This window comes from Coffea eugenioides, chromosome 2 (genome assembly GCF_003713205.1).
Source record: "Coffea eugenioides isolate CCC68of chromosome 2, Ceug_1.0, whole genome shotgun sequence".
Taxonomy (NCBI): Eukaryota; Viridiplantae; Streptophyta; class Magnoliopsida; order Gentianales; family Rubiaceae; genus Coffea; species Coffea eugenioides.
Window position 1 is genome coordinate 52428060 of NC_040036.1, and position 10104 is coordinate 52438163.

Below are 10104 nucleotides of genomic sequence, written 5' to 3' on the forward strand. Positions count from 1 at the left end.
AACCTAGTTAGGGTGAGAACTGGACTGAGTGGTCTTCATGAAATTTGTAGGTCCTTGTCTTAGCTTCGAAATGGTATAAATTGCATTCCAATCCGATAAGGGTAGCTTCACTTATGGATATTGTGCCAAAAGGTGTTAAAAGGAACTTTTATACGTTAACTGCGATCGTTGCAGAAAAGTTACGCTTGAGGGAATAAATTCCGGTTTCTAGGGTTTAATTGGGGGTTTTTCTAATGGTGGCTCTTAAGATTCTAATTAGCTTTTATTGAGGGATATTGTGGCCTAATTGGATATATTTTATTGCTTATTAACCGTATGTGTGATTGGTAATATATTGTAGGTTGGAAATGAAGCATTTATGGGGAAATGCTGCCCGAACTTTGAGAATGTATGATTGCTTTGAGTTTGTGATTTAGGGCTTGGACTCGGGCAAGGTAATGATATATGATGGATGGTTTCTGAGCCGTGGAGGTGAGTGATCCTAAACTGTTTCCAAAGTTACTTTTGAACGTTTTCTTGCATTATTTACTCGATTTCATATCATGAGTGTTTGCATGTGGTCCATGACATGTTTTGGCTCAAATGAGTGGTTGGAATTCGTGTGCAGGACACCAACGTCTCCACCACTTCAATGAGTTCATGACATTATCTGGAGCACCAACGTTGCTCTCTCTTACTGTTAAACGTTAAAGGATCTATTTGAGCGTTGGGTGTTTATGTGCAATGATTTCACTGGCTCACGAGAGCAATAAACGGATATTTGATTACTGAATCATGACATCATCGAAATGCATTATTGGGAAATATATTTGAGTACTGATTTTTCTGGTTACTCACTGAGCTTTTAGCTCACCCCAAAACTATTTTATTCCCTTCCACAGGACTCGTGGCGAAGGAAGAGCTTGTATTACGTTATTTGTGTAGCTGGATGGCATATATCTTGTACCGTTTGGATTTGGAATCATTTTATGTATAGTTGGGAATTGTTTCCGCTTCGCTTATGACATGTAATGATTGGAGAATTTGATGTATATATGAGACTTATATTGTAATCTATTTGAGGACTGTAGTGAACGACTGAGCCCCGGCGAGAGCTGGGCAAGCGGTCCGCCGAACCCTCTGTCGCGCCCCACTTTTTGATAGTAAGTGTGTGAAAGTGTGTAGTGGAATGTGAACGTGTGCGAAATGAAAAGTAAAAGGCCATGGGACTTAAGAATACGACGATTTGGCCAAACAAAGTTCAAAAAAGGGTTTTTTAATGAAAATGGAGTCGCCACTTGGTATAGAGTTAGGGTTTACCAAGTCACCCAAAAATGATTTTTGTTTTTGAATGAAAAAAGTAAATAAACCCTTTTAGAGAACTTTTGGGTCTACGTAACCAAAAAGAGGGATCGGGGGTCACATTTGATGAGGGAGAAGGCAAAGGCAAGGCCTAAGGCACTCCCTCACCCTAGCCAAGGCTAGTTGCGTGACTTAACCCAACTTTTCCTAATTTTTCTACCCAAGGTATGTATCGCGTGTTGGATATGTCTATATGAATGCAAAAACCTAGACTTAGGGGGACATGGGGGAAATTTCTCTTCAAAGGTTGAGTGGTGCCAATCACATTAATTGTGAAGCCCAATAATGATCCTTTGGAGAGGTCACACATAATCCTAAATGATGTAAAGAGGAGTGGAATGCATGCCATGTGAAAAATGTGAGTTTGTGTGAAGTGAGAAAAATGATAAAAATAATAGGATGTAAGTGGAGGTGTGCCAATGTATTTACAAGGTAAGGTGAGTAAAGAATGATAATGTGAAAATAACATAAAATGCATGTGTGCGAGTGATATGGTATAGAGTGTGAGTAGTTAAGTGAAAACGTCCAAAAGTAGTGTGAAGTGAGAATGTGGAAAAAGGGATAGAATATAAAGTAGGTGTATGTGGTAGTGAATGAATAAAATGCATGAATCCTATAGGGATGCATCAAGACGGGAACGGGGAGTCCTAACTTTGTGACTTTAATTTTTCCTTTGATTAGAAGGGGGAACTAGCGTGCTAAGGCTATTTGTGGAGCCACACTCGCTCGTTTCCCTTATCGAAAGGGGACTCTTCAAGCAAATGTACCCTATAACTAGCATGAAAATGTAAAAGTCTAAAATGAAGGGGAGAGGGTGGAGAAGCATGCCAAATGATAAAAACTAAGAAAAATGCATGAAATGTAGTGAGCGTGCAAGTATGCACTAACAAAAAGGGACGGCCTATTGGGTCTAGCGTTGGACTAGCCCTTTCTAAGAATTTCCTACTAGCGTTGGACTAGTGGAAAACGGGACAATGAACCACAACTAGCATTGGACTAGTGTGGTGACGGGAAAGGGGGCCACAACTAGCATTGGACTAGTGTGGTGACGTCCATTCATCCATCACATTCATTCATGACTATAAAAAACGAGTAGACATGCGAATCACTTATAAACACGTAGCACATAACACTTAGCATGCTCGACTAGATGCAAGAGCCTAATAAAGCACTTAGCACATAACACATAGGCATGCAACCAAGCTAATGGATCTATTACATTTGCTAACTAAAACAAAGGGGAAAGGGAAAATGGACCAAATTGCTCGCCAAGCCCTATCTATTACAAGCCAAGAGGTGTACACATACCCCATAATGACTAACTTAAATAAAAGCAAAAGTAAATAAATGCAAGGAATTAAGGAAAGGCAAGGAAAGCGAAGTAGACATGCATATTCACATAACACGTAGGAGCACGTAGGGTCAAATGAAGTGTAAATAAGGGATAGAGTGTACCTCCCTTGAATCGATGTCCTAATGTGGCGAAACTACTAATTTACCCTCCAAAATAAAAAGAAATGGTCAAGGTACCAATTTATTTGGGAAAATAGGCAAACACAAGCTCACTTGGTCATAAAGCCCCCAAAGTCATGAATTAAGTGCAATTGAAACAAAGCATAGTAATTAATTAAAACAAACAAGCAATGAAGTTGTAGAATTAAAACTGCCAAGGACCAAATTGAGGAAAGTTTTCAATTGGTTGGGTCATAGTGAAACAAAAGGGAACTTGGGGGCCAAGGTGTAAATTTTGAAAAACATTCCATGCATGCAACGTGAAAGTAAAACTTTCATTACTTCTGCAATTCATGTATGAAGCTTGCTGCAATCCTATCTTCTGTTATAGCAACAACAATAGCAACCAAAACAAAACACTTGATCTTGCATAAATGAAGTCTTTTTCATGTAACTCTAATGCTTAGCCATCATTATAACTAGATAACATAGGCTTTGGAGCCCAACATAAGATCATGCAGCTGGATGAGTCTACTCTATTCTACAACAAAATCTGGAAATTATCTAACAAAGACAAACAGCCATAAGCCACGGCAAACTTTAAACAACTATCTCAACCAAGATCCCTCCCCAAGTTCCCATCAACTTCATCATACAATGCAAGAGCCAAAACGAAGGTGATTTCTATGCAAATCTGGTACAACAACTGAAAACCAATCCAGCAACAAAAAGACTTTCAGCAACAACGAATGAAGCTTGCTGCAACTTTCTTTTCCAGCCACGGCTTATCATGCAAACCAGACTTTTGATTCAACTACATGGCTTTGGTTGGATATTTTCCAACCCAACATCACAATCCTAAACCACGTAACAAGCTACATAATGATCACAATCCAGATGACCAGAAAACATGGAAATATATCATGCCAAACTTCTAAAATTCATGCAGAAATGATCTCGGCAGCCTGCTTGTTTGCTTCTCAGCAAAGTGTTCAATCATGATTCAAACATGCAAATATGCAGACTCAACCCCCAACCTTCCATTGCTTCCCTCAAACATGACACTGAAGTGCAAAACTCAACTAGTAATCAAGGGAAAGGAGACGCGGCAGAGAAAAGAAAGAAAAAATGCAGCAGCCTTTGCTTGCTGCGTTTTTGAAAGGAGGAACTTTTAAATAACTTAGTGACTTCAGCAATTTCATACCATGAATTTCCAACAAACTTTCAGATTCAAAACATACCAGAAATGATCTACACTCATGCTAAAATCTGACCCAAACAAATCAGAACCAAGTCGCGAACATCAAAACATTTCTGCGTTTTCTAGACTGCAATATTGCTGCAACTCCAAGAAACTTTCGGCCAACCAGATTCATGCATTTTCTAGCTAAGTGTTTGATCAGTAGTCCAAACGTGCAAATTAGCATGCCACTCAAGTGTAAGGATCGATAAACAGCCATGGCAAAAGGAAGAAAACAGCACAGAAAACACGACATCTTTTGTCTTGCAGCAGATTCCAGCTTGTGCAGATTAAATGCCGAAACATTGTTATCATCATGCAAACATTTCACATTCGTTCCCAACCAGCAAAACATGCATCTTATACCTATTACTACAAGAAAACAGCATAAAGGAAAAGATATACGAACCCACAGAACAAAAAGCAATCAACGAAACAAAGGGTCAAAAGTTCAACTTGCTGGAATTTGCGTGCTATTTTCTGATTTTTGCACTCATTCCTCACATGAACACCAACCACAGAACCAACCTATGCCATGACCTGATAGGGAAATAAACCTCTAGCCCCAAACCAGTCTAAACTTACGAGATCCTTTACACCCTTATCCAAATTCAAAAGCACAACAGACCCATAGCAACGGATGTAACGTAGAAACTCATACATTTTTCTTGTTTGATATAAACCAAGGTAACCGAAGAGCAAACAGATTAGAAGATGTTACCTTTGGCCTTTTGAAGAGCAAATCGAGGCCTGAAAAGGTCGAAAGAAAGGATCTTTGCTCGGTTGAAAGCCTCCTACCGGACGGATTCCTTTCTTTACCTCAGCTTCTCCTGCTACTCAATCTCCTGCGAAGTTCACCTTCTCCAATCCGTCGCTTTCCTCTCCGTCGCTCTCAGACCTCTCCTTCTAGCTTCCTCACTCTTGCTCTCTTTTCTAGCTTTTCTGGCTCTCTGCCGCCTCCCCTCTCTAGCCTTGCTCTCTCTGTTTCATTTTTGCCTTGAAACCCTCTTCTCTCTCGGTTGTTTTTAGCCGCTGTTCCTAACCCTCTCAACTCTCTCTCTCGGCTTTCTCTCTGTTTTCGGTTCCTCTCCTAGCTGTCCTTAGATGCTCTCTCCCCTCAACCTAGCCGCTACCTAGCCTTCTGGTTTTTTCTTTTTCCGTTCAAGAATCCTCCCCCTTTGCGGCTCTTGCCTCTCTTTCCTTTTATATGGGACCCCTACCCTAAAACCTCAGCAATCTCAGCTATATTTGCAGCCCATGGGCTGCCCGAGCCCTTCTTTGCAATCTGCGAAAAAAACGCAGCTTGCATTCGCGTATTCCCTTTTTTTTTTTTTAATAACTTTACTAATAAGCATATAAATAATATAAATAAAGAAAAATACAATTTCAATAAAATCGAATGAACAATCCTAAAAGATAAAACGAAAATGCTAATAATTTTCTTTTTTCCTTTTCTTTCTTTTTTTTTTTTTTTAGTGAAAACAAAACAATTTTCTTAAAAAAATGAGAATGAGATGAACTAAGCAAGAAATAATAAAAATAAAATAAATCAATAACCCAAAATCACCTAGAGTGAATAAATAAAAGAAAGGCTAAAATTTTGGTGTCTACACCCTCTGGTTCGCCTTAGGGGAAGGTAGGGCCGTCACAGTTGGTATCAGAGCTTAGGCTTCCGATCTCTGTAATGTATCCTAGGCTAAAGTTTAGGATGCCGGACCGTGGGATTCGATTTGATTTGAAAGTTAAGCGATTAAGGGATAAAACCTATAGCTGCGACGTGTGGTCTCTGTACGGAGTAAACTTGAGCCAAGCGGTGTAATGGTTCTAATGTGAAATGTGTAAAGGACTAAGTGCTCTTCGGGAGCGTAAGTTGTGAATTATGAAGTGGTAAGTGCAAGATATGACTTGATTAGTACAAGATGGAATGTCGAGGACGACATTCTTTTAAGGAGGGGAGTTTGTGATGTGACAGCCCCACCTCTCCCTAAGGCGAACCAAAGGGGTTAGCGGACTGCCTGCCCAACTCTCGTCAGGACTAACGGTTCGGTATAGAACGAGCTAATACATTCCGGAACTTACCAACGCGGGTAAACAAGTCAAAATGGCAAAATAACCCAAAATAAAAAAAATGAAATCCGGAGTCGGCCATGAATAGTAACCGACCCGTCAGAACCCAACCAAATATCAAACAAACATTCACATCTTGAAACTTAGCATTTACAAGCCAAAGTGGCATACAAAAGTATTCAAAAATGGATACATGTCTGGTTTGCCAAGTCAAAAGGGAAGCGGTCCCAAAAGTACATTTAGGGTTTCAATACATGAGCTATACAAAAAATATGTCCAACTAGCTCAATTCGGCAACCATTTATCAATTGCAGTCCAAAAGTATTTATTTTCCTGTAAGGAAACAAAAAGAAACAGAAAGGGGTGAGCTTGCGCTCAATGAGGTACCAGACATATAGCAGTAAAATCATGGCATTTCACATTTAACAAATCAGGTACACATGCCAGATGTAAAGTAAAGGAACCAATGATTCAAATCAGAAGGATACAGGTGGCTCTCAGGAGCCAAATTCCCATTAGCATCATCGAAGCTTGATCGAAATAATAGTTGACACTCCGTCAACGCTAAGGGAGTAACCAATACCGTAGACTCCACTTTCTTCGATTCCTTCCACCTCACATACCCTCACCGGGCCCGAAATCCAATCAGATCAGAAATGGTAATACTCGAGTATACCGGAATCAAGGGGTCTCAATACCCAAAGATCCCAAAACAGACTACCGTGGTTCGTTATCTAATCGACCAGGCCCTTGCCGGCCCGACTCGAGTAACTGGCCACAGGTGTTGAGCTCAGAGGTCACAGAAAGGTCGTTGGATATCAGTCTCCAAACGACGTCCGAACAGATACAGATACAGATAACAGATTCAAATTTTACATAGTAAATTGGCATATGAACAGACAAGAGAACGAGTGTGATAAAGTACACTCTCGTCTCAACCAGAACAAACAGATAGTACATTCGATCATATCACAGATTGCATATACAGACCCCAAGTTAATCAACAAATAAGGGGAGTGGTACACTCACCGGTTCAAGTACAGATACCTCCCAAAAGAGAGCTTTAATCACCAAAAAACCCTAAAATAATCCAAGGAAAACAATTAAAGGTTCCTCTTTCAAAAATCGAGTATACAGAATGCACATGTGAGGCTCGACTACCAGTCGTATGCCTCGCCCAAATAATTACTAAAGCAAGGGTGCAAAACATGATTTTTTGAAACGAAAAGGTAACATGAAGACCTAGGCTCAACAACCCAAAAGCCCTTCGCTCAAATCACAAGTAAATTCAACTAGCCTTCAAGTAAAAATTTCGGCAGCATATCCCTTGTGTTTACCTATTTTCTAGCCATCATGGCTTCATTATTTTCTCAAATCAGTCCCAACATCTCGTACAAAAATAATCTCATTCCCAAAAGCCGTTCACTAGGCTTAATGGCCTTCAAGTACAAAAATTAGCTAAGAAATGTCCGGAATTGAAAGTTAAGCCCTAAACTATTCAAATAAACACAATAAGACTCGAGTACAAGTCATAAACCAATTCTACATACTACCAAAACAGGGTTCCCTAAGCATACACAAACAATAGAGGAAACCAGAAAAATCCGGAAATGATTTAGCTTTAACCCTGAAAAAAACAGTTTTTGACCTCATTTTGCGGTAATGGCACCAAAGGTACTACGATTATCGGATGAAGGTGCAAGACCCACCTTTTTGAAGCTAAAATATAGGGCTACAATATTGAAGAAGGTCACTTAACCCAGTTTTGAGTGTAACCAGGTCAAAATTACAAGATACTACACCAAAACCGTAAAAACAGTTTCACAAAACACATTCTGGTGTAAACATCACAAAACAGGCTACTTAAGTCCAAATCCAGAAATTCCAAAGCCTGCTCAAAGCTAAGAAATAGGGATACATTTCATCAGAAGACCTTAACAACCAATTCTGAAGAAATTCCAGCCAAAACAACCAATTACAGGCGCAATTCTTACATTCGGATAAAACCAGAACAGCAAGGGTAATTTCGACTTTTCTCATTCTACGCTACTCCGATTGACCTGAAATTTTGTATACACCTCCAAAATGTTATTCCCTACAACTTTCATGTTTTAATCCAAGTCCAATTCGGCCTCTAACTAGGAGCTATAAATTCGTGCAGAATGTATTCATCATAACCCTAACTTTCCAAAATTTCTTCCAAAACAGAAATTGGTTGCAATTAACCACTTTTCCCACCTTCTAGAGTCATTATATACCATTTTCAATCATCATAGATAGCCACACAATCATGTTCATCTTAAAACAGAAAAATCCCCAAAAATTATAAAAGTTCATCAATTCAACCACAAATCAAGAAATAATCCATAAAATGGCATCTCATACTATCACTAAGCATGATTTAAGCATCAATAAAGGGAGGAGAGTAGTTCTTCACCACTCACTTTAGAAACAAGAGAGAGAGAGCAATAGGTCCTCTTAGCTTTCCAAATAACTCCACAAATCAACTCACTAACACTACTTGAAGATGTTTTATGGAGAAATTGCAAGTTTCAATGGTTGGTTGGATGGATTTGAGCTAAATGGAAGCAAAACTTGAAGAGTTTCTTCCTTTCTTTTTTTGAGAGAGAGGGCCGGGCAACAAGGGAAGAGAAATGGAGAAATTTTGGTTGTTTTTTGATTTAGTTAGTCAATTGGTAAGACCATGAATAGTGGTCTTAAAGGTAAACCCACTCAAATGGTGACACTTGTCACCTTTTATTAAATGCTTACCTATCTTGTCTCTCTTATACCAATCCACTTAACATCATCTACTTATCTCTTAACACCCGGTAAATTAATTCTAGTATCTAAAACTTAACCTAGTTGGCCGAATTTTTCCGAACTTTTCGCCCTAGTGGGTCCCACGTCCGGTATACGCTCTTAATTTCTCGAAACCTATTCGATACTAGAAAAATCATCTAAAAACTATATCTGCTCCTTAAAAATATCTAGAATTTTTCCTAATCACAAACATGCAGAAAACAAGACATGAAAGATAATAAAACCTAGAAAATGGAAAAGTTACGGGTTCTCACACTCTCTCCCCCTTAAAGAAATTTCGCCCTCAAAATTTTCTTATCAACGGAATCTATCAAATCTAAGGTACCCAACGGACCATACCTTCTCCATCCTCAGACGAGTCAGGATCCTGATGGTGTTCTAAAGAATACACCTGAGCCGGTACCTTGGATCCAGTCCCTTCCTTTTCCGACTGTCCAGGGTTAGTCTTAGTTGGTTGCGGGGTCCCTTTTCCTTTTCGCAATCGAATTGGTCAGTCAGCAATCCGATGATCGGCACTTCCGCAGCGCAGACATTTTCCCTCTTTCTTCCAACAATTTGCCTCCGTATGATTTGGCCCTCCGCAATATCCACAGGGACCACGAGTAGCAGAGACCGGTCCCCCCTGAGGGACATCACGCGACACCCCTGGTTGTCGTACTCTTCCGTTTCCCTTTCCCATCTTAGGGGGCGTACTTGTACCTTCTTGCTCAGAGCTACTCCCAGGAAAGCCCCTTTTCTTGGCTTGGAAGTTTTTCACCTGCAGCCTCGCATTCTCTACTCGTTGCGCCTTTTCCACTGCATCGCTGAAGGCGTTGATTTGGGCTACCGCGAGGTCCTTCTGGATTTCTACGTTTAGGCCCTGGATAAAACGCCTTATTCCCCGCTGCTCGGTCATGATCAGTTCAGGGGCAAATTTGGATAGACGGGTGAACTGGCTCTCGTATTCCGTGACAGACTGGGCCCCTTGGCGAAGTCGGATAAACTCATCTTCCTTCCGCTCCTGGACTAGAGGAGGGAAGAATTTCGCGTTGAACTCTCGCATAAAATTCACCCAAGTCCTGGGCGTCTGTTCCCGTTCCCATTTTTGCCGTATGACGTTCCACCAGGAACGGGCCGCCCCTTCCAACTGAAAAATGACGAAAGTCACCTGCCGTTCTTCGGTGTAGTGCAGGGCAGCGAAA